The sequence below is a fragment of the Atractosteus spatula genome, unplaced genomic scaffold, assembly GCF_055471065.1.
Source record: "Atractosteus spatula isolate fAtrSpa1 unplaced genomic scaffold, fAtrSpa1.hap1 Scaffold_5, whole genome shotgun sequence".
NCBI lineage: Eukaryota > Metazoa > Chordata > Actinopteri > Semionotiformes > Lepisosteidae > Atractosteus > Atractosteus spatula.
This window is the reverse complement of record NW_028296879.1, coordinates 142,547-163,395: the sequence shown is the minus strand read 5'-3', so window position 1 is coordinate 163,395 and position 20,849 is coordinate 142,547. Positions and strand designations below refer to the sequence as shown.

Below are 20,849 nucleotides of genomic sequence, written 5' to 3'. Positions count from 1 at the left end.
GGTGTCGAGGACCCCGGCTTCCAGGCCGGATACTGGAAGCTGAACAAGCAAGTCCTACTTGAGGCGAGATACCAAAGGAAGATGGAGGCAGTGCTTCGAGACCTTGAGAAGAGGAGAGCACTCTTCAGCTCCGCGGTGCACTGGTGGGAATCTTGTAAACTCATCATCGCAACGGTTACCAAAAGATACTGCTGGATCCGGCGAAGACTGGAGGAACGCCAGTGCACCCAACTCCAGCAGGAGCTTGAGGCACTGTATGGCCAGCTGAACCAGGGGGGCGCCTTCGATGGCGAACGAGTTGCGTACGTCAGAGGCCTGCTTAAGGACAAGTGGCTGCAGCGGGCACAGGACTTCCTTTTCAGGTTGCAGGGAATCTGGAGGGAAGGAGAAGAACGCTGCTCGGCCCAGTTCTTCAGCGCCGTGAGAAGACAGCAAGAGCGCAGTCTTTTCGACACCATCCGGCGCGAAGACGGGACTGCAGCCACGGATATACCCGGGATGTTGAGGTGCGCCACAGGATTCTACGAAGCCTTGTTTTCAGAGAAGGAGATCGACTCGAGCACTAAGGACAGGCTCTTGGAGGGTGTGGAGACGGCGGTAGAAGACCCATCCGCACTGGTCGGTCCAGTGTCGGGGGCAGAGGTCCGAACGGCAATGCTGGGTTTGAAGAAAGGCACTGTCCCTGGCGTTGACGGCCTGCCGACCGAGTTTTACCGCACCTTCTGGAGTCAGCTGGAGCCTTTCCTAGTGCAGGTTTTCAATGAGGTCCTGAACGGCGGTGGGTTGGGCCTCTCGATGAAGACCGGAGTCGTCTCCTTGATTTTCAAGAGTGGAGACAAGGCGGACCTGGGCAACTGGAGGCCGATCCAGCTCCTGTGCACGGACTATAAGATCTTGGCCAGGGTGCTGGGCGGCCGCCTGAGAACCGTAATGCCGGAGCTGGTCAAGGCTGACCAGACATGTGGCGTGGCAGGAAGAAAGATCAGCTGGACGCTGCAGCTGATCCGAGACGTCATCTCCTGGGTGGAGGACAGGGGCCTGCCGCTCATGCTGGTGAGCTTGGACCAGGCGAAGGCTTTTGACCGGGTCCATCATGGGATCCTGTGGGCGCTGTTGCGGAAGAAGGGTCTGCCTGACAGTTTTGTTAGGTGGATCAGGACTCTGTACGACGGCGCAATATCCCGGGTATGTATTAACGGCGCAGTGGGGAGGAGCATCCCCGTAAGGTGTGGTGTGCGACAGGGCTGTCCTCTCTCCCCCCTGTTGTACGTCATTTACATCGAGCTCCTGCTGGACCAGTTAAGGACGGATCCCGGAGTGGAAGGAATCCGAGTGCCAGGTGGAGGAGGGCAGGAAGCCAAGATCGCCGCTTATGCGGACGACATCACGCTCTTCCTGGGCTCTGAAAGCGGCCTGGGGAGGGCGTTGGACATCGTAGAGGACTTCTCTAGAGGCACCGGCGCCCGACTGAACCACGCCAAAAGCCTGGTTAAACTGTTCGGGACCTGGCCATGTGAACCACGGACGTTTGGAGGGCTGACGAGGACGACCGGCCCAGTGAAAGTCTTGGGGGTCCTCTTCCACAACGTGGACCCCGCGGGCTTGAACTGGGAGGCCAGGTTCCGAAGGATCAATCAACAGCTGGGCCTTTGGCAGAAGCGGTCTTTGACCTGGATAGGGAAGGCGCTGGTGCTGAAGGTAGAGATCCTGCCCCTGCTGCTCCACCTGGCAGTGGTATACCCCCTACCTGCAGGACGACGGAAGGAACTGGTGAGGACCATTTTTGGGTTTGTTTGGGGGCACTCATACGAGCGCATTAGAAGAACGGACATGTGTAGGCCCGTCGCGGACGGCGGCAGAGGGATTCCAGACTTCCCGGTGAAGTTGGACTGTGTGTTCGTCGCCGGCCTGTGCGTTATCCTGCACGAGAACCCGCCCCACCTGTGTAGCCGGTTTGTGAGCCTCTGGCTCTCGACGAGCATGCGACACCTGACCGTCTGGAGCAACACGACCCCGAAGGCGGAGCGGCTCCCACTGCACTACCGGCACGCAGTGCAGTGGCTGCGGGCACACCCGGAGGTCAAAGGAGGAACGACTGCGCTGAGCCACAGGCTCATGTACAAGACCCTTTTGACGTCGGAAAGGCCAGCGATCCTGGGTGTGCCCAGGGAAATCTGGCAGCAGGCCCAACCAAAGGGCCTGGACAACAAGTTGAAGGACTTGAACTGGCTCTGCGTGTGGGGTCGGTTGGCGGTCAGGTCCGTCATGCATGCGCATGGACTATCACGGCAGAGTCAGTGCCCAAGACACGGCTGCACAGGTGAAGAGACCGTGAACCACGTGTTTTGGGAGTGCGGGTTCGTGCAGGGGGTGTGGAGGACCAGCAGACACCTATACGCACAGGTAGGTCTGGATTCCCCATTGTCACTGCGGATGGTGCTGCGAGGAGTGCCCGGTTCCCGTCCCTGGACCGCCAGCTTCTTACTGTGGCTCCTGATCAGTCTCACAAAGCTGTACGTGTGGGAAGCACGGACTGAGCTGGTCAGGAACGGCGTGGAGGTGACCATCGCAGGCATCCTGAGGAGAGTGAAAGCGGATGTGGTCCGAAGAATCCGATGGGATATAATGCGCTGGGGTTTCGCAGCCGCAAAGGAGCGCTGGAAGGACTTGATCACGTGGTGTTAAAGGTGGTGGGTAGATTAAACTTTTAAGCTCTGTTTTTGTACTGTTTTTCTAATAAATATAAAAAAAAAATCTGTTCTTATCAGTTTAATATCTGATACGTCCCCCATCGGGGGACCACATATTAAACGGATTTTTGGAACAGGGAGCTGGATCAGGAGCTTGCTCCGTCCTCTCCACGCATCGGCCCGGTATTGCAGCGCCTCCGGGAACGGTGCACTACCTTCTCTCAGCGGTGAAAAGACAGACGTAGCTAGCAAGCAAGCGAGGTGGACCGGAGCTCCTTCCTCTCCGGTCTCGTCTCTCGTCCATCTGTGTGTCTCTGTGTCTCTCTCTCTCCCCCTCCCCGTTCCCGTGCTCCCTCCGTGCACTTTCCCGCGCCTCGACTCTCTCGGCAAGCAGGCCGGCCCCCTTTTCGGCTCCCGTGCGTTTTCCCTCCAAAAAACTTAGTTTTTTCCTCCTTTTTCCAGGGAGGCAGGCGTGGCTTGTGTGTGTGTGTGTGTGTGTGTGTGTGTGTGTGTGTGTGTGTGTGTGTGTGTCCCCGTCCTTGCAGGCGGGCCCCTTTCGACAGCCGGCCGTTTTCCCTCCAAAAAACTTAGTATATACACCTTTTCTTTCTTTTTTTCGGCAGGCAGGCAGGTGTGTGTGTGTCCCCGTCCCTCCCGAGAGAGCGCTGCCCCTTGCCTCTGCCCGCAGGTGCCGACGGTCCGCTTTCGCTTGCAGCTCACTCGGCACGGCTGCTGCTGGTGGGAGGGGCCTAAGCTAAGGAGGCCGGCCGGCTGGCGCCCCCCGCGGCTGCGGTCGTTGTCGGGCCGTTGACAGGAGATCAAAGAGCAGGGCCCCCGCCCGGGACTGGCGGGCAGGCAGGCGAGCAAGCAGGCAGGCAAGAGAGGGGGAGAGCGGAGTCCGGGCGGCCGGCAGCCGCGTGCGGACCGGGCTCCAGAGGCGTCGGCCTGCGCCGCTGCGCGCCAGCCGGACGCCCGCGCGCCCGCCCAAGGCCGGCGTCGGGCATCGCTTCTCGGCCTTTTGGCTAAGATCAAGTGTAGTATCTGTTCTTATCAGTTTAATATCTGATACGTCCCCCATCGGGGGACCACATATTAAACGGATTTTTGGAACAGGGAGCTGGATCAGGAGCTTGCTCCGTCCTCTCCACGCATCGGCCCGGTATTGCAGCGCCTCCGGGAACGGTGCACTACCTTCTCTCAGCGGTGAAAAGACAGACGTAGCTAGCAAGCAAGCGAGGTGGACCGGAGCTCCTTCCTCTCCGGTCTCGTCTCTCGTCCATCTGTGTGTCTCTGTGTCTCTCTCTCTCCCCCTCCCCGTTCCCGTGCTCCCTCCGTGCACTTTCCCGCGCCTCGACTCTCTCGGCAAGCAGGCCGGCCCCCTTTTCGGCTCCCGTGCGTTTTCCCTCCAAAAAACTTAGTTTTTTCCTCCTTTTTCCAGGGAGGCAGGCGTGGCTTGTGTGTGTGTGTGTGTGTGTGTGTGTGTGTGTGTGTGTGTGTGTGTGTGTGTCCCCGTCCTTGCAGGCGGGCCCCTTTCGACAGCCGGCCGTTTTCCCTCCAAAAAACTTAGTATATACACCTTTTCTTTCTTTTTTTCGGCAGGCAGGCAGGTGTGTGTGTGTCCCCGTCCCTCCCGAGAGAGCGCTGCCCCTTGCCTCTGCCCGCAGGTGCCGACGGTCCGCTTTCGCTTGCAGCTCACTCGGCACGGCTGCTGCTGGTGGGAGGGGCCTAAGCTAAGGAGGCCGGCCGGCTGGCGCCCCCCGCGGCTGCGGTCGTTGTCGGGCCGTTGACAGGAGATCAAAGAGCAGGGCCCCCGCCCGGGACTGGCGGGCAGGCAGGCGAGCAAGCAGGCAGGCAAGAGAGGGGGAGAGCGGAGTCCGGGCGGCCGGCAGCCGCGTGCGGACCGGGCTCCAGAGGCGTCGGCCTGCGCCGCTGCGCGCCAGCCGGACGCCCGCGCGCCCGCCCAAGGCCGGCGTCGGGCATCGCTTCTCGGCCTTTTGGCTAAGATCAAGTGTAGTATCTGTTCTTATCAGTTTAATATCTGATACGTCCCCCATCGGGGGACCACATATTAAACGGATTTTTGGAACAGGGAGCTGGATCAGGAGCTTGCTCCGTCCTCTCCACGCATCGGCCCGGTATTGCAGCGCCTCCGGGAACGGTGCACTACCTTCTCTCAGCGGTGAAAAGACAGACGTAGCTAGCAAGCAAGCGAGGTGGACCGGAGCTCCTTCCTCTCCGGTCTCGTCTCTCGTCCATCTGTGTGTCTCTGTGTCTCTCTCTCTCCCCCTCCCCGTTCCCGTGCTCCCTCCGTGCACTTTCCCGCGCCTCGACTCTCTCGGCAAGCAGGCCGGCCCCCTTTTCGGCTCCCGTGCGTTTTCCCTCCAAAAAACTTAGTTTTTTCCTCCTTTTTCCAGGGAGGCAGGCGTGGCTTGTGTGTGTGTGTGTGTGTGTGTGTGTGTGTGTGTGTGTGTGTGTGTGTGTGTCCCCGTCCTTGCAGGCGGGCCCCTTTCGACAGCCGGCCGTTTTCCCTCCAAAAAACTTAGTATATACACCTTTTCTTTCTTTTTTTCGGCAGGCAGGCAGGTGTGTGTGTGTCCCCGTCCCTCCCGAGAGAGCGCTGCCCCTTGCCTCTGCCCGCAGGTGCCGACGGTCCGCTTTCGCTTGCAGCTCACTCGGCACGGCTGCTGCTGGTGGGAGGGGCCTAAGCTAAGGAGGCCGGCCGGCTGGCGCCCCCCGCGGCTGCGGTCGTTGTCGGGCCGTTGACAGGAGATCAAAGAGCAGGGCCCCCGCCCGGGACTGGCGGGCAGGCAGGCGAGCAAGCAGGCAGGCAAGAGAGGGGGAGAGCGGAGTCCGGGCGGCCGGCAGCCGCGTGCGGACCGGGCTCCAGAGGCGTCGGCCTGCGCCGCTGCGCGCCAGCCGGACGCCCGCGCGCCCGCCCAAGGCCGGCGTCGGGCATCGCTTCTCGGCCTTTTGGCTAAGATCAAGTGTAGTATCTGTTCTTATCAGTTTAATATCTGATACGTCCCCCATCGGGGGACCACATATTAAACGGATTTTTGGAACAGGGAGCTGGATCAGGAGCTTGCTCCGTCCTCTCCACGCATCGGCCCGGTATTGCAGCGCCTCCGGGAACGGTGCACTACCTTCTCTCAGCGGTGAAAAGACAGACGTAGCTAGCAAGCAAGCGAGGTGGACCGGAGCTCCTTCCTCTCCGGTCTCGTCTCTCGTCCATCTGTGTGTCTCTGTGTCTCTCTCTCTCCCCCTCCCCGTTCCCGTGCTCCCTCCGTGCACTTTCCCGCGCCTCGACTCTCTCGGCAAGCAGGCCGGCCCCCTTTTCGGCTCCCGTGCGTTTTCCCTCCAAAAAACTTAGTTTTTTCCTCCTTTTTCCAGGGAGGCAGGCGTGGCTTGTGTGTGTGTGTGTGTGTGTGTGTGTGTGTGTGTGTGTGTGTGTGTGTGTGTCCCCGTCCTTGCAGGCGGGCCCCTTTCGACAGCCGGCCGTTTTCCCTCCAAAAAACTTAGTATATACACCTTTTCTTTCTTTTTTTCGGCAGGCAGGCAGGTGTGTGTGTGTCCCCGTCCCTCCCGAGAGAGCGCTGCCCCTTGCCTCTGCCCGCAGGTGCCGACGGTCCGCTTTCGCTTGCAGCTCACTCGGCACGGCTGCTGCTGGTGGGAGGGGCCTAAGCTAAGGAGGCCGGCCGGCTGGCGCCCCCCGCGGCTGCGGTCGTTGTCGGGCCGTTGACAGGAGATCAAAGAGCAGGGCCCCCGCCCGGGACTGGCGGGCAGGCAGGCGAGCAAGCAGGCAGGCAAGAGAGGGGGAGAGCGGAGTCCGGGCGGCCGGCAGCCGCGTGCGGACCGGGCTCCAGAGGCGTCGGCCTGCGCCGCTGCGCGCCAGCCGGACGCCCGCGCGCCCGCCCAAGGCCGGCGTCGGGCATCGCTTCTCGGCCTTTTGGCTAAGATCAAGTGTAGTATCTGTTCTTATCAGTTTAATATCTGATACGTCCCCCATCGGGGGACCACATATTAAACGGATTTTTGGAACAGGGAGCTGGATCAGGAGCTTGCTCCGTCCTCTCCACGCATCGGCCCGGTATTGCAGCGCCTCCGGGAACGGTGCACTACCTTCTCTCAGCGGTGAAAAGACAGACGTAGCTAGCAAGCAAGCGAGGTGGACCGGAGCTCCTTCCTCTCCGGTCTCGTCTCTCGTCCATCTGTGTGTCTCTGTGTCTCTCTCTCTCCCCCTCCCCGTTCCCGTGCTCCCTCCGTGCACTTTCCCGCGCCTCGACTCTCTCGGCAAGCAGGCCGGCCCCCTTTTCGGCTCCCGTGCGTTTTCCCTCCAAAAAACTTAGTTTTTTCCTCCTTTTTCCAGGGAGGCAGGCGTGGCTTGTGTGTGTGTGTGTGTGTGTGTGTGTGTGTGTGTGTGTGTGTGTGTGTGTGTCCCCGTCCTTGCAGGCGGGCCCCTTTCGACAGCCGGCCGTTTTCCCTCCAAAAAACTTAGTATATACACCTTTTCTTTCTTTTTTTCGGCAGGCAGGCAGGTGTGTGTGTGTCCCCGTCCCTCCCGAGAGAGCGCTGCCCCTTGCCTCTGCCCGCAGGTGCCGACGGTCCGCTTTCGCTTGCAGCTCACTCGGCACGGCTGCTGCTGGTGGGAGGGGCCTAAGCTAAGGAGGCCGGCCGGCTGGCGCCCCCCGCGGCTGCGGTCGTTGTCGGGCCGTTGACAGGAGATCAAAGAGCAGGGCCCCCGCCCGGGACTGGCGGGCAGGCAGGCGAGCAAGCAGGCAGGCAAGAGAGGGGGAGAGCGGAGTCCGGGCGGCCGGCAGCCGCGTGCGGACCGGGCTCCAGAGGCGTCGGCCTGCGCCGCTGCGCGCCAGCCGGACGCCCGCGCGCCCGCCCAAGGCCGGCGTCGGGCATCGCTTCTCGGCCTTTTGGCTAAGATCAAGTGTAGTATCTGTTCTTATCAGTTTAATATCTGATACGTCCCCCATCGGGGGACCACATATTAAACGGATTTTTGGAACAGGGAGCTGGATCAGGAGCTTGCTCCGTCCTCTCCACGCATCGGCCCGGTATTGCAGCGCCTCCGGGAACGGTGCACTACCTTCTCTCAGCGGTGAAAAGACAGACGTAGCTAGCAAGCAAGCGAGGTGGACCGGAGCTCCTTCCTCTCCGGTCTCGTCTCTCGTCCATCTGTGTGTCTCTGTGTCTCTCTCTCTCCCCCTCCCCGTTCCCGTGCTCCCTCCGTGCACTTTCCCGCGCCTCGACTCTCTCGGCAAGCAGGCCGGCCCCCTTTTCGGCTCCCGTGCGTTTTCCCTCCAAAAAACTTAGTTTTTTCCTCCTTTTTCCAGGGAGGCAGGCGTGGCTTGTGTGTGTGTGTGTGTGTGTGTGTGTGTGTGTGTGTGTGTGTGTGTGTGTGTCCCCGTCCTTGCAGGCGGGCCCCTTTCGACAGCCGGCCGTTTTCCCTCCAAAAAACTTAGTATATACACCTTTTCTTTCTTTTTTTCGGCAGGCAGGCAGGTGTGTGTGTGTCCCCGTCCCTCCCGAGAGAGCGCTGCCCCTTGCCTCTGCCCGCAGGTGCCGACGGTCCGCTTTCGCTTGCAGCTCACTCGGCACGGCTGCTGCTGGTGGGAGGGGCCTAAGCTAAGGAGGCCGGCCGGCTGGCGCCCCCCGCGGCTGCGGTCGTTGTCGGGCCGTTGACAGGAGATCAAAGAGCAGGGCCCCCGCCCGGGACTGGCGGGCAGGCAGGCGAGCAAGCAGGCAGGCAAGAGAGGGGGAGAGCGGAGTCCGGGCGGCCGGCAGCCGCGTGCGGACCGGGCTCCAGAGGCGTCGGCCTGCGCCGCTGCGCGCCAGCCGGACGCCCGCGCGCCCGCCCAAGGCCGGCGTCGGGCATCGCTTCTCGGCCTTTTGGCTAAGATCAAGTGTAGTATCTGTTCTTATCAGTTTAATGATACGTCCCCCATCGGGGGACCACATATTAAACGGATTTTTGGAACAGGGAGCTGGATCAGGAGCTTGCTCCGTCCTCTCCACGCATCGGCCCGGTATTGCAGCGCCTCCGGGAACGGTGCACTACCTTCTCTCAGCGGTGAAAAGACAGACGTAGCTAGCAAGCAAGCGAGGTGGACCGGAGCTCCTTCCTCTCCGGTCTCGTCTCTCGTCCATCTGTGTGTCTCTGTGTCTCTCTCTCTCCCCCTCCCCGTTCCCGTGCTCCCTCCGTGCACTTTCCCGCGCCTCGACTCTCTCGGCAAGCAGGCCGGCCCCCTTTTCGGCTCCCGTGCGTTTTCCCTCCAAAAAACTTAGTTTTTTCCTCCTTTTTCCAGGGAGGCAGGCGTGGCTTGTGTGTGTGTGTGTGTGTGTGTGTGTGTGTGTGTGTGTGTGTGTGTGTCCCCGTCCTTGCAGGCGGGCCCCTTTCGACAGCCGGCCGTTTTCCCTCCAAAAAACTTAGTATATACACCTTTTCTTTCTTTTTTTCGGCAGGCAGGCAGGTGTGTGTGTGTCCCCGTCCCGAGAGAGCGCTGCCCCTTGCCTCTGCCCGCAGGTGCCGACGGTCCGCTTTCGCTTGCAGCTCACTCGGCACGGCTGCTGCTGGTGGGAGGGGCCTAAGCTAAGGAGGCCGGCCGGCTGGCGCCCCCCGCGGCTGCGGTCGTTGTCGGGCCGTTGACAGGAGATCAAAGAGCAGGGCCCCCGCCCGGGACTGGCGGGCAGGCAGGCGAGCAAGCAGGCAGGCAAGAGAGGGGGAGAGCGGAGTCCGGGCGGCCGGCAGCCGCGTGCGGACCGGGCTCCAGAGGCGTCGGCCTGCGCCGCTGCGCGCCAGCCGGACGCCCGCGCGCCCGCCCAAGGCCGGCGTCGGGCATCGCTTCTCGGCCTTTTGGCTAAGATCAAGTGTAGTATCTGTTCTTATCAGTTTAATATCTGATACGTCCCCCATCGGGGGACCACATATTAAACGGATTTTTGGAACAGGGAGCTGGATCAGGAGCTTGCTCCGTCCTCTCCACGCATCGGCCCGGTATTGCAGCGCCTCCGGGAACGGTGCACTACCTTCTCTCAGCGGTGAAAAGACAGACGTAGCTAGCAAGCAAGCGAGGTGGACCGGAGCTCCTTCCTCTCCGGTCTCGTCTCTCGTCCATCTGTGTGTCTCTGTGTCTCTCTCTCTCCCCCTCCCCGTTCCCGTGCTCCCTCCGTGCACTTTCCCGCGCCTCGACTCTCTCGGCAAGCAGGCCGGCCCCCTTTTCGGCTCCCGTGCGTTTTCCCTCCAAAAAACTTAGTTTTTTCCTCCTTTTTCCAGGGAGGCAGGCGTGGCTTGTGTGTGTGTGTGTGTGTGTGTGTGTGTGTGTGTGTGTGTGTGTGTGTGTGTCCCCGTCCTTGCAGGCGGGCCCCTTTCGACAGCCGGCCGTTTTCCCTCCAAAAAACTTAGTATATACACCTTTTCTTTCTTTTTTTCGGCAGGCAGGCAGGTGTGTGTGTGTCCCCGTCCCTCCCGAGAGAGCGCTGCCCCTTGCCTCTGCCCGCAGGTGCCGACGGTCCGCTTTCGCTTGCAGCTCACTCGGCACGGCTGCTGCTGGTGGGAGGGGCCTAAGCTAAGGAGGCCGGCCGGCTGGCGCCCCCCGCGGCTGCGGTCGTTGTCGGGCCGTTGACAGGAGATCAAAGAGCAGGGCCCCCGCCCGGGACTGGCGGGCAGGCAGGCGAGCAAGCAGGCAGGCAAGAGAGGGGGAGAGCGGAGTCCGGGCGGCCGGCAGCCGCGTGCGGACCGGGCTCCAGAGGCGTCGGCCTGCGCCGCTGCGCGCCAGCCGGACGCCCGCGCGCCCGCCCAAGGCCGGCGTCGGGCATCGCTTCTCGGCCTTTTGGCTAAGATCAAGTGTAGTATCTGTTCTTATCAGTTTAATATCTGATACGTCCCCCATCGGGGGACCACATATTAAACGGATTTTTGGAACAGGGAGCTGGATCAGGAGCTTGCTCCGTCCTCTCCACGCATCGGCCCGGTATTGCAGCGCCTCCGGGAACGGTGCACTACCTTCTCTCAGCGGTGAAAAGACAGACGTAGCTAGCAAGCAAGCGAGGTGGACCGGAGCTCCTTCCTCTCCGGTCTCGTCTCTCGTCCATCTGTGTGTCTCTGTGTCTCTCTCTCTCCCCCTCCCCGTTCCCGTGCTCCCTCCGTGCACTTTCCCGCGCCTCGACTCTCTCGGCAAGCAGGCCGGCCCCCTTTTCGGCTCCCGTGCGTTTTCCCTCCAAAAAACTTAGTTTTTTCCTCCTTTTTCCAGGGAGGCAGGCGTGGCTTGTGTGTGTGTGTGTGTGTGTGTGTGTGTGTGTGTGTGTGTGTGTGTGTGTGTGTCCCCGTCCTTGCAGGCGGGCCCCTTTCGACAGCCGGCCGTTTTCCCTCCAAAAAACTTAGTATATACACCTTTTCTTTCTTTTTTTCGGCAGGCAGGCAGGTGTGTGTGTGTCCCCGTCCCTCCCGAGAGAGCGCTGCCCCTTGCCTCTGCCCGCAGGTGCCGACGGTCCGCTTTCGCTTGCAGCTCACTCGGCACGGCTGCTGCTGGTGGGAGGGGCCTAAGCTAAGGAGGCCGGCCGGCTGGCGCCCCCCGCGGCTGCGGTCGTTGTCGGGCCGTTGACAGGAGATCAAAGAGCAGGGCCCCCGCCCGGGACTGGCGGGCAGGCAGGCGAGCAAGCAGGCAGGCAAGAGAGGGGGAGAGCGGAGTCCGGGCGGCCGGCAGCCGCGTGCGGACCGGGCTCCAGAGGCGTCGGCCTGCGCCGCTGCGCGCCAGCCGGACGCCCGCGCGCCCGCCCAAGGCCGGCGTCGGGCATCGCTTCTCGGCCTTTTGGCTAAGATCAAGTGTAGTATCTGTTCTTATCAGTTTAATATCTGATACGTCCCCCATCGGGGGACCACATATTAAACGGATTTTTGGAACAGGGAGCTGGATCAGGAGCTTGCTCCGTCCTCTCCACGCATCGGCCCGGTATTGCAGCGCCTCCGGGAACGGTGCACTACCTTCTCTCAGCGGTGAAAAGACAGACGTAGCTAGCAAGCAAGCGAGGTGGACCGGAGCTCCTTCCTCTCCGGTCTCGTCTCTCGTCCATCTGTGTGTCTCTGTGTCTCTCTCTCTCCCCCTCCCCGTTCCCGTGCTCCCTCCGTGCACTTTCCCGCGCCTCGACTCTCTCGGCAAGCAGGCCGGCCCCCTTTTCGGCTCCCGTGCGTTTTCCCTCCAAAAAACTTAGTTTTTTCCTCCTTTTTCCAGGGAGGCAGGCGTGGCTTGTGTGTGTGTGTGTGTGTGTGTGTGTGTGTGTGTGTGTGTGTGTGTGTGTGTGTCCCCGTCCTTGCAGGCGGGCCCCTTTCGACAGCCGGCCGTTTTCCCTCCAAAAAACTTAGTATATACACCTTTTCTTTCTTTTTTTCGGCAGGCAGGCAGGTGTGTGTGTGTCCCCGTCCCTCCCGAGAGAGCGCTGCCCCTTGCCTCTGCCCGCAGGTGCCGACGGTCCGCTTTCGCTTGCAGCTCACTCGGCACGGCTGCTGCTGGTGGGAGGGGCCTAAGCTAAGGAGGCCGGCCGGCTGGCGCCCCCCGCGGCTGCGGTCGTTGTCGGGCCGTTGACAGGAGATCAAAGAGCAGGGCCCCCGCCCGGGACTGGCGGGCAGGCAGGCGAGCAAGCAGGCAGGCAAGAGAGGGGGAGAGCGGAGTCCGGGCGGCCGGCAGCCGCGTGCGGACCGGGCTCCAGAGGCGTCGGCCTGCGCCGCTGCGCGCCAGCCGGACGCCCGCGCGCCCGCCCAAGGCCGGCGTCGGGCATCGCTTCTCGGCCTTTTGGCTAAGATCAAGTGTAGTATCTGTTCTTATCAGTTTAATATCTGATACGTCCCCCATCGGGGGACCACATATTAAACGGATTTTTGGAACAGGGAGCTGGATCAGGAGCTTGCTCCGTCCTCTCCACGCATCGGCCCGGTATTGCAGCGCCTCCGGGAACGGTGCACTACCTTCTCTCAGCGGTGAAAAGACAGACGTAGCTAGCAAGCAAGCGAGGTGGACCGGAGCTCCTTCCTCTCCGGTCTCGTCTCTCGTCCATCTGTGTGTCTCTGTGTCTCTCTCTCTCCCCCTCCCCGTTCCCGTGCTCCCTCCGTGCACTTTCCCGCGCCTCGACTCTCTCGGCAAGCAGGCCGGCCCCCTTTTCGGCTCCCGTGCGTTTTCCCTCCAAAAAACTTAGTTTTTTCCTCCTTTTTCCAGGGAGGCAGGCGTGGCTTGTGTGTGTGTGTGTGTGTGTGTGTGTGTGTGTGTGTGTGTGTGTGTGTGTGTGTGTCCCCGTCCTTGCAGGCGGGCCCCTTTCGACAGCCGGCCGTTTTCCCTCCAAAAAACTTAGTATATACACCTTTTCTTTCTTTTTTTCGGCAGGCAGGCAGGTGTGTGTGTGTCCCCGTCCCTCCCGAGAGAGCGCTGCCCCTTGCCTCTGCCCGCAGGTGCCGACGGTCCGCTTTCGCTTGCAGCTCACTCGGCACGGCTGCTGCTGGTGGGAGGGGCCTAAGCTAAGGAGGCCGGCCGGCTGGCGCCCCCCGCGGCTGCGGTCGTTGTCGGGCCGTTGACAGGAGATCAAAGAGCAGGGCCCCCGCCCGGGACTGGCGGGCAGGCAGGCGAGCAAGCAGGCAGGCAAGAGAGGGGGAGAGCGGAGTCCGGGCGGCCGGCAGCCGCGTGCGGACCGGGCTCCAGAGGCGTCGGCCTGCGCCGCTGCGCGCCAGCCGGACGCCCGCGCGCCCGCCCAAGGCCGGCGTCGGGCATCGCTTCTCGGCCTTTTGGCTAAGATCAAGTGTAGTATCTGTTCTTATCAGTTTAATATCTGATACGTCCCCCATCGGGGGACCACATATTAAACGGATTTTTGGAACAGGGAGCTGGATCAGGAGCTTGCTCCGTCCTCTCCACGCATCGGCCCGGTATTGCAGCGCCTCCGGGAACGGTGCACTACCTTCTCTCAGCGGTGAAAAGACAGACGTAGCTAGCAAGCAAGCGAGGTGGACCGGAGCTCCTTCCTCTCCGGTCTCGTCTCTCGTCCATCTGTGTGTCTCTGTGTCTCTCTCTCTCCCCCTCCCCGTTCCCGTGCTCCCTCCGTGCACTTTCCCGCGCCTCGACTCTCTCGGCAAGCAGGCCGGCCCCCTTTTCGGCTCCCGTGCGTTTTCCCTCCAAAAAACTTAGTTTTTTCCTCCTTTTTCCAGGGAGGCAGGCGTGGCTTGTGTGTGTGTGTGTGTGTGTGTGTGTGTGTGTGTGTGTGTGTGTGTGTGTGTCCCCGTCCTTGCAGGCGGGCCCCTTTCGACAGCCGGCCGTTTTCCCTCCAAAAAACTTAGTATATACACCTTTTCTTTCTTTTTTTCGGCAGGCAGGCAGGTGTGTGTGTGTCCCCGTCCCTCCCGAGAGAGCGCTGCCCCTTGCCTCTGCCCGCAGGTGCCGACGGTCCGCTTTCGCTTGCAGCTCACTCGGCACGGCTGCTGCTGGTGGGAGGGGCCTAAGCTAAGGAGGCCGGCCGGCTGGCGCCCCCCGCGGCTGCGGTCGTTGTCGGGCCGTTGACAGGAGATCAAAGAGCAGGGCCCCCGCCCGGGACTGGCGGGCAGGCAGGCGAGCAAGCAGGCAGGCAAGAGAGGGGGAGAGCGGAGTCCGGGCGGCCGGCAGCCGCGTGCGGACCGGGCTCCAGAGGCGTCGGCCTGCGCCGCTGCGCGCCAGCCGGACGCCCGCGCGCCCGCCCAAGGCCGGCGTCGGGCATCGCTTCTCGGCCTTTTGGCTAAGATCAAGTGTAGTATCTGTTCTTATCAGTTTAATATCTGATACGTCCCCCATCGGGGGACCACATATTAAACGGATTTTTGGAACAGGGAGCTGGATCAGGAGCTTGCTCCGTCCTCTCCACGCATCGGCCCGGTATTGCAGCGCCTCCGGGAACGGTGCACTACCTTCTCTCAGCGGTGAAAAGACAGACGTAGCTAGCAAGCAAGCGAGGTGGACCGGAGCTCCTTCCTCTCCGGTCTCGTCTCTCGTCCATCTGTGTGTCTCTGTGTCTCTCTCTCTCCCCCTCCCCGTTCCCGTGCTCCCTCCGTGCACTTTCCCGCGCCTCGACTCTCTCGGCAAGCAGGCCGGCCCCCTTTTCGGCTCCCGTGCGTTTTCCCTCCAAAAAACTTAGTTTTTTCCTCCTTTTTCCAGGGAGGCAGGCGTGGCTTGTGTGTGTGTGTGTGTGTGTGTGTGTGTGTGTGTGTGTGTGTGTGTGTGTGTGCCCCGTCCTTGCAGGCGGGCCCCTTTCGACAGCCGGCCGTTTTCCCTCCAAAAAACTTAGTATATACACCTTTTCTTTCTTTTTTTCGGCAGGCAGGCAGGTGTGTGTGTGTCCCCGTCCCTCCCGAGAGAGCGCTGCCCCTTGCCTCTGCCCGCAGGTGCCGACGGTCCGCTTTCGCTTGCAGCTCACTCGGCACGGCTGCTGCTGGTGGGAGGGGCCTAAGCTAAGGAGGCCGGCCGGCTGGCGCCCCCCGCGGCTGCGGTCGTTGTCGGGCCGTTGACAGGAGATCAAAGAGCAGGGCCCCCGCCCGGGACTGGCGGGCAGGCAGGCGAGCAAGCAGGCAGGCAAGAGAGGGGGAGAGCGGAGTCCGGGCGGCCGGCAGCCGCGTGCGGACCGGGCTCCAGAGGCGTCGGCCTGCGCCGCTGCGCGCCAGCCGGACGCCCGCGCGCCCGCCCAAGGCCGGCGTCGGGCATCGCTTCTCGGCCTTTTGGCTAAGATCAAGTGTAGTATCTGTTCTTATCAGTTTAATATCTGATACGTCCCCCATCGGGGGACCACATATTAAACGGATTTTTGGAACGAGCTGGATCAGGAGCTTGCTCCGTCCTCTCCACGCATCGGCCCGGTATTGCAGCGCCTCCGGGAACGGTGCACTACCTTCTCTCAGCGGTGAAAAGACAGACGTAGCTAGCAAGCAAGCGAGGTGGACCGGAGCTCCTTCCTCTCCGGTCTCGTCTCTCGTCCATCTGTGTGTCTCTGTGTCTCTCTCTCTCCCCCTCCCCGTTCCCGTGCTCCCTCCGTGCACTTTCCCGCGCCTCGACTCTCTCGGCAAGCAGGCCGGCCCCCTTTTCGGCTCCCGTGCGTTTTCCCTCCAAAAAACTTAGTTTTTTCCTCCTTTTTCCAGGGAGGCAGGCGTGGCTGTGTGTGTGTGTGTGTGTGTGTGTGTGTGTGTGTGTGTGTGTGTGTGTGTGTGTGTCCCCGTCCTTGCAGGCGGGCCCCTTTCGACAGCCGGCCGTTTTCCCTCCAAAAAACTTAGTATATACACCTTTTCTTTCTTTTTTTCGGCAGGCAGGCAGGTGTGTGTGTGTCCCCGTCCCTCCCGAGAGAGCGCTGCCCCTTGCCTCTGCCCGCAGGTGCCGACGGTCCGCTTTCGCTTGCAGCTCACTCGGCACGGCTGCTGCTGGTGGGAGGGGCCTAAGCTAAGGAGGCCGGCCGGCTGGCCCCCCGCGGCTGCGGTCGTTGTCGGGCCGTTGACAGGAGATCAAAGAGCAGGGCCCCCGCCCGGGACTGGCGGGCAGGCAGGCGAGCAAGCAGGCAGGCAAGAGAGGGGGAGAGCGGAGTCCGGGCGGCCGGCAGCCGCGTGCGGACCGGGCTCCAGAGGCGTCGGCCTGCGCCGCTGCGCGCCAGCCGGACGCCCGCGCGCCCGCCCAAGGCCGGCGTCGGGCATCGCTTCTCGGCCTTTTGGCTAAGATCAAGTGTAGTATCTGTTCTTATCAGTTTAATATCTGATACGTCCCCCATCGGGGGACCACATATTAAACGGATTTTTGGAACAGGGAGCTGGATCAGGAGCTTGCTCCGTCCTCTCCACGCATCGGCCCGGTATTGCAGCGCCTCCGGGAACGGTGCACTACCTTCTCTCAGCGGTGAAAAGACAGACGTAGCTAGCAAGCAAGCGAGGTGGACCGGAGCTCCTTCCTCTCCGGTCTCGTCTCTCGTCCATCTGTGTGTCTCTGTGTCTCTCTCTCTCCCCCTCCCCGTTCCCGTGCTCCCTCCGTGCACTTTCCCGCGCCTCGACTCTCTCGGCAAGCAGGCCGGCCCCCTTTTCGGCTCCCGTGCGTTTTCCCTCCAAAAAACTTAGTTTTTTCCTCCTTTTTCCAGGGAGGCAGGCGTGGCTTGTGTGTGTGTGTGTGTGTGTGTGTGTGTGTGTGTGTGTGTGTGTGTGTGTGTGTGTCCCCGTCCTTGCAGGCGGGCCCCTTTCGACAGCCGGCCGTTTTCCCTCCAAAAAACTTAGTATATACACCTTTTCTTTCTTTTTTTCGGCAGGCAGGCAGGTGTGTGTGTGTCCCCGTCCCTCCCGAGAGAGCGCTGCCCCTTGCCTCTGCCCGCAGGTGCCGACGGTCCGCTTTCGCTTGCAGCTCACTCGGCACGGCTGCTGCTGGTGGGAGGGGCCTAAGCTAAGGAGGCCGGCCGGCTGGCGCCCCCCGCGGCTGCGGTCGTTGTCGGGCCGTTGACAGGAGATCAAAGAGCAGGGCCCCCGCCCGGGACTGGCGGGCAGGCAGGCGAGCAAGCAGGCAGGCAAGAGAGGGGGAGAGCGGAGTCCGGGCGGCCGGCAGCCGCGTGCGGACCGGGCTCCAGAGGCGTCGGCCTGCGCCGCTGCGCGCCAGCCGGACGCCCGCGCGCCCGCCCAAGGCCGGCGTCGGGCATCGCTTCTCGGCCTTTTGGCTAAGATCAAGTGTAGTATCTGTTCTTATCAGTTTAATATCTGATACGTCCCCCATCGGGGGACCACATATTAAACGGATTTTTGGAACAGGGAGCTGGATCAGGAGCTTGCTCCGTCCTCTCCACGCATCGGCCCGGTATTGCAGCGCCTCCGGGAACGGTGCACTACCTTCTCTCAGCGGTGAAAAGACAGACGTAGCTAGCAAGCAAGCGAGGTGGACCGGAGCTCCTTCCTCTCCGGTCTCGTCTCTCGTCCATCTGTGTGTCTCTGTGTCTCTCTCTCTCCCCCTCCCCGTTCCCGTGCTCCCTCCGTGCACTTTCCCGCGCCTCGACTCTCTCGGCAAGCAGGCCGGCCCCCTTTTCGGCTCCCGTGCGTTTTCCCTCCAAAAAACTTAGTTTTTTCCTCCTTTTTCCAGGGAGGCAGGCGTGGCTTGTGTGTGTGTGTGTGTGTGTGTGTGTGTGTGTGTGTGTGTGTGTGTGTCCCCGTCCTTGCAGGCGGGCCCCTTTCGACAGCCGGCCGTTTTCCCTCCAAAAAACTTAGTATATACACCTTTTCTTTCTTTTTTTCGGCAGGCAGGCAGGTGTGTGTGTGTCCCCGTCCCTCCCGAGAGAGCGCTGCCCCTTGCCTCTGCCCGCAGGTGCCGACGGTCCGCTTTCGCTTGCAGCTCACTCGGCACGGCTGCTGCTGGTGGGAGGGGCCTAAGCTAAGGAGGCCGGCCGGCTGGCGCCCCCCGCGGCTGCGGTCGTTGTCGGGCCGTTGACAGGAGATCAAAGAGCAGGGCCCCCGCCCGGGACTGGCGGGCAGGCAGGCGAGCAAGCAGGCAGGCAAGAGAGGGGGAGAGCGGAGTCCGGGCGGCCGGCAGCCGCGTGCGGACCGGGCTCCAGAGGCGTCGGCCTGCGCCGCTGCGCGCCAGCCGGACGCCCGCGCGCCCGCCCAAGGCCGGCGTCGGGCATCGCTTCTCGGCCTTTTGGCCTAAGATCCCGTGTGCGTGGCCTGACCGCGGCTCGGGTTCTGAAGCCAAAGGAGGGAAGAGACGGACGGCGCAGCTTTTTTAAGCGACGGCGATTTTTTTCCGTGGCGGAAGGGACTCCGGCCACTTTGAGAATGGAGAAGATTTCCAGCAGGACCGCAAGACCAAGGCACACTGTACGTTTCGTGTTGCGAGAGGAGGCTTCGGACAAGGATTTTGCCAAGAGAGACGCTTTCGAGGACGTCGTCCTTTTCAAGCACCTGGCCTTGCAGCCTGAAGACATCTATTGCCTGCAGAACTTTCCAGGTAAAAGGATTTTTGATTTGTCACTATTTTCTGCGGTACAGTGCACGAAAATATGGTCCACATTGGCTGCTCGCAGACAGGAGGAACCTTTTGTTCATTTTTATCTCGAACCTTTGTTTGCTCGCGAGTCGAGACCCATATGGGTCCATATGAATAATCCTTTCACCCCGGAAGCAGACATCGTCAACTTTCTTAAAAGATTTGTTGACGTGCAAGATACAGGGACAAAAGTAATGGACAGGAAGAGAGTCTGGAACGGCAAAAGAAGGTTTCTTGTGCGTTTCAGAGCAGACCCCAGCGCAGAGGATGGGCTTTTGCACCCCCCTGCACACTTTTCAATTGGAGCTTACACAGGTTACCTGAACTATCCAGACCAGCCTTTCGCATGCAGACGGTGTAACCAGAGAGGCCACTACGCTGCCGACTGTGAAGCGGAGGTCTGCCGAAGATGCGACACCGTGGGACACAGCACCTTGATGTGCAGAGCCGAGCCAAAGTGCAATCTGTGCGGGGCTTCTGGACACATCTACAAGGTATGCCCGATAAAAGCACGGAGTTTCGCAGCAGTGACGGGTGGCTCGTTGGCAGTGCGTGCAACCGCAGCTCCTCTTACGGAAGACAGGGCAGCTGCGCCAGCAGAGAGATCGACACCGGTGTCACTGGTCCCGGACGCTGCTGAGGAGGAGATGGAACCTGAGGGGGTGGAACAAGGGCATAAAGAAACGGATCACGGGCAGACGACAACAGCACTTACCTCAGCAGATGATCGCCACGGCCAGGAAGAAGCGGAGATCCCGGTGAGCGCAGAGGGGGTCCCGGTGAGTGCAGAGGAGGAAGATGGGGTCTCGCTCGCCTCGCTTGAGCAACTGAGAGAGTTGGCGGAGGGCTCAAGCGTGCCCCCTGCGGAGAAAGAAATGTCAGATTGGGGAGAGATAGTGGATACTGCGGAGGCCATGGACACTGCCCTGGCCAAGAAGGGTGGGAAAAGGAAGGCGGAACACTATGCGCCCTTCCTGGTGAAAAAACCGGGCATGGACCCTCTGGACTACCTCGAGTCGATGGCCACAGATTCGTTGGCCCAGACTGAATCCACGCCATTAGGAACGGAGGGTGAGGTAAGTGGTGTGGGAGTCCCCCCCCTCACGGCGGAACCAGGAATGTCTTCGAGCTGTGTCATTCCAGAGACTGAGCTGACCCCGACCCCGGCAGGAGCCCCTGAGGAATGCATGCAGCCACGTGTCGCCCTGCAGAGAAAAGAACAGGACGTCTTTATTTTCGCAGAGGTACCCTTGAAATTCAAGGTATTTTGTAAATGGGACGAAAAGGCCAGCAAACTGATCTGGCCTTCGACCTTTAACGAGCAGCAGCTATCCCCGGCAGGGATCGTGGTGCGGTGTGGGCACTTTGGTGAGGAGATCACAACTCTGGAGGTAAGAGGCTGTAACCAGATGGACGCAGTCGCTAAGAAGATAGCGCTAAACAACCTGGTTAAGGAATGGTTTGCGGGCGACGGAGATCTGAAAGAGAGGTACGAGAGGGAGGTGGAAAGACGCCCAGGCAACGTGGTGGTGAATCTGGATTTTCCGGTGATGTTCATGGAGCGCTGCGCCTGGAAGAACGGAAACGTGCAGTACCCACCCCAGCCATCAGGCTTCCGGCGTTCGCTGAAGTCGCGGACTGGGAGGCAGACTGGAGTGACAATGAGCAGTACACGGACAGGAGATAAAATTAACACCTTATTCTTACAGGGGAAAGACGAGGAGCCAGTGCGTCGCGCATACATGGAACTGATGCAGTCGGTGTGCCGGCACTATGACTCTCCGTAACGGCCCCCAATGTTGAAAATACTAACTCTGAACATTCGGGGTTTAAGGAATTTGGTAAAGAGGACGGCCTTTTTTTCTTTCCTGAAAACCATAGTTTTCGATATCTGTCTGGTACAGGAAGTCCATCTAAGAGATGAAAGGGACGTCATACAGTTCACTCGTGAGTGGGACAGAGGGGACTCTAGATGGAATATCGGAGGCGTCCACTCCTCGGGAGTCGGCATTTTATTTGGTAATCATGATTTTATAGTGGAGAAGTGTGTGAATGTAGTGCCTGGAAGAGTTTTTTATCTGGATATCTGTTTGGGTGAGAGTTGCTTTCGGTGCGTGTGCGTGTACGCCCCGGCAATGATGGCTTTGCGGGCGGATTT

The 20,849-nt window shown here is 61.1% G+C and overlaps 16 non-coding genes across 16 annotated transcripts; all 16 read left to right on the top strand.

Moving 5' to 3' along the window:
- Nucleotides 1-2,724: 2,724 nt before the first annotated feature.
- On the top strand, nt 2,725-2,907 carry LOC148806435 (U2 spliceosomal RNA). Its single transcript, XR_016089563.1, has one exon. It is a non-coding gene; the product is annotated as a U2 spliceosomal RNA (small nuclear RNA).
- Nucleotides 2,908-3,692: 785 nt separating this feature from the next.
- Nucleotides 3,693-3,883, top strand: LOC148806434 (U2 spliceosomal RNA). Its single transcript, XR_016089250.1, has one exon. It is a non-coding gene; the product is annotated as a U2 spliceosomal RNA (small nuclear RNA).
- A 785-nt stretch (nt 3,884-4,668) lies between these two features.
- On the top strand, nt 4,669-4,859 carry LOC148806433 (U2 spliceosomal RNA). The gene has a single exon (XR_016089249.1). It is a non-coding gene; the product is annotated as a U2 spliceosomal RNA (small nuclear RNA).
- A 785-nt stretch (nt 4,860-5,644) lies between these two features.
- On the top strand, nt 5,645-5,835 carry LOC148806432 (U2 spliceosomal RNA). Its single transcript, XR_016089247.1, has one exon. It is a non-coding gene; the product is annotated as a U2 spliceosomal RNA (small nuclear RNA).
- Nucleotides 5,836-6,620: 785 nt separating this feature from the next.
- Nucleotides 6,621-6,811, top strand: LOC148806431 (U2 spliceosomal RNA). Its single transcript, XR_016089246.1, has one exon. It is a non-coding gene; the product is annotated as a U2 spliceosomal RNA (small nuclear RNA).
- Nucleotides 6,812-7,596: 785 nt separating this feature from the next.
- Nucleotides 7,597-7,787, top strand: LOC148806430 (U2 spliceosomal RNA). Its single transcript, XR_016089245.1, has one exon. It is a non-coding gene; the product is annotated as a U2 spliceosomal RNA (small nuclear RNA).
- Nucleotides 7,788-8,572: 785 nt separating this feature from the next.
- Nucleotides 8,573-8,759, top strand: LOC148806429 (U2 spliceosomal RNA). Its single transcript, XR_016089554.1, has one exon. It is a non-coding gene; the product is annotated as a U2 spliceosomal RNA (small nuclear RNA).
- Nucleotides 8,760-9,536: 777 nt separating this feature from the next.
- On the top strand, nt 9,537-9,727 carry LOC148806428 (U2 spliceosomal RNA). Its single transcript, XR_016089244.1, has one exon. It is a non-coding gene; the product is annotated as a U2 spliceosomal RNA (small nuclear RNA).
- Nucleotides 9,728-10,512: 785 nt separating this feature from the next.
- Nucleotides 10,513-10,703, top strand: LOC148806427 (U2 spliceosomal RNA). Its single transcript, XR_016089243.1, has one exon. It is a non-coding gene; the product is annotated as a U2 spliceosomal RNA (small nuclear RNA).
- A 787-nt stretch (nt 10,704-11,490) lies between these two features.
- On the top strand, nt 11,491-11,681 carry LOC148806426 (U2 spliceosomal RNA). Its single transcript, XR_016089630.1, has one exon. It is a non-coding gene; the product is annotated as a U2 spliceosomal RNA (small nuclear RNA).
- A 787-nt stretch (nt 11,682-12,468) lies between these two features.
- On the top strand, nt 12,469-12,659 carry LOC148806425 (U2 spliceosomal RNA). Its single transcript, XR_016089629.1, has one exon. It is a non-coding gene; the product is annotated as a U2 spliceosomal RNA (small nuclear RNA).
- A 789-nt stretch (nt 12,660-13,448) lies between these two features.
- Nucleotides 13,449-13,639, top strand: LOC148806424 (U2 spliceosomal RNA). Its single transcript, XR_016089628.1, has one exon. It is a non-coding gene; the product is annotated as a U2 spliceosomal RNA (small nuclear RNA).
- A 785-nt stretch (nt 13,640-14,424) lies between these two features.
- LOC148806423 (U2 spliceosomal RNA) lies at nt 14,425-14,615 on the top strand. The gene has a single exon (XR_016089627.1). It is a non-coding gene; the product is annotated as a U2 spliceosomal RNA (small nuclear RNA).
- A 786-nt stretch (nt 14,616-15,401) lies between these two features.
- Nucleotides 15,402-15,589, top strand: LOC148806422 (U2 spliceosomal RNA). Its single transcript, XR_016089553.1, has one exon. It is a non-coding gene; the product is annotated as a U2 spliceosomal RNA (small nuclear RNA).
- A 786-nt stretch (nt 15,590-16,375) lies between these two features.
- LOC148806421 (U2 spliceosomal RNA) lies at nt 16,376-16,566 on the top strand. Its single transcript, XR_016089626.1, has one exon. It is a non-coding gene; the product is annotated as a U2 spliceosomal RNA (small nuclear RNA).
- Nucleotides 16,567-17,355: 789 nt separating this feature from the next.
- LOC148806420 (U2 spliceosomal RNA) lies at nt 17,356-17,546 on the top strand. The gene has a single exon (XR_016089624.1). It is a non-coding gene; the product is annotated as a U2 spliceosomal RNA (small nuclear RNA).
- The last annotated feature ends 3,303 nt before the right edge of the window (nt 17,547-20,849 follow it).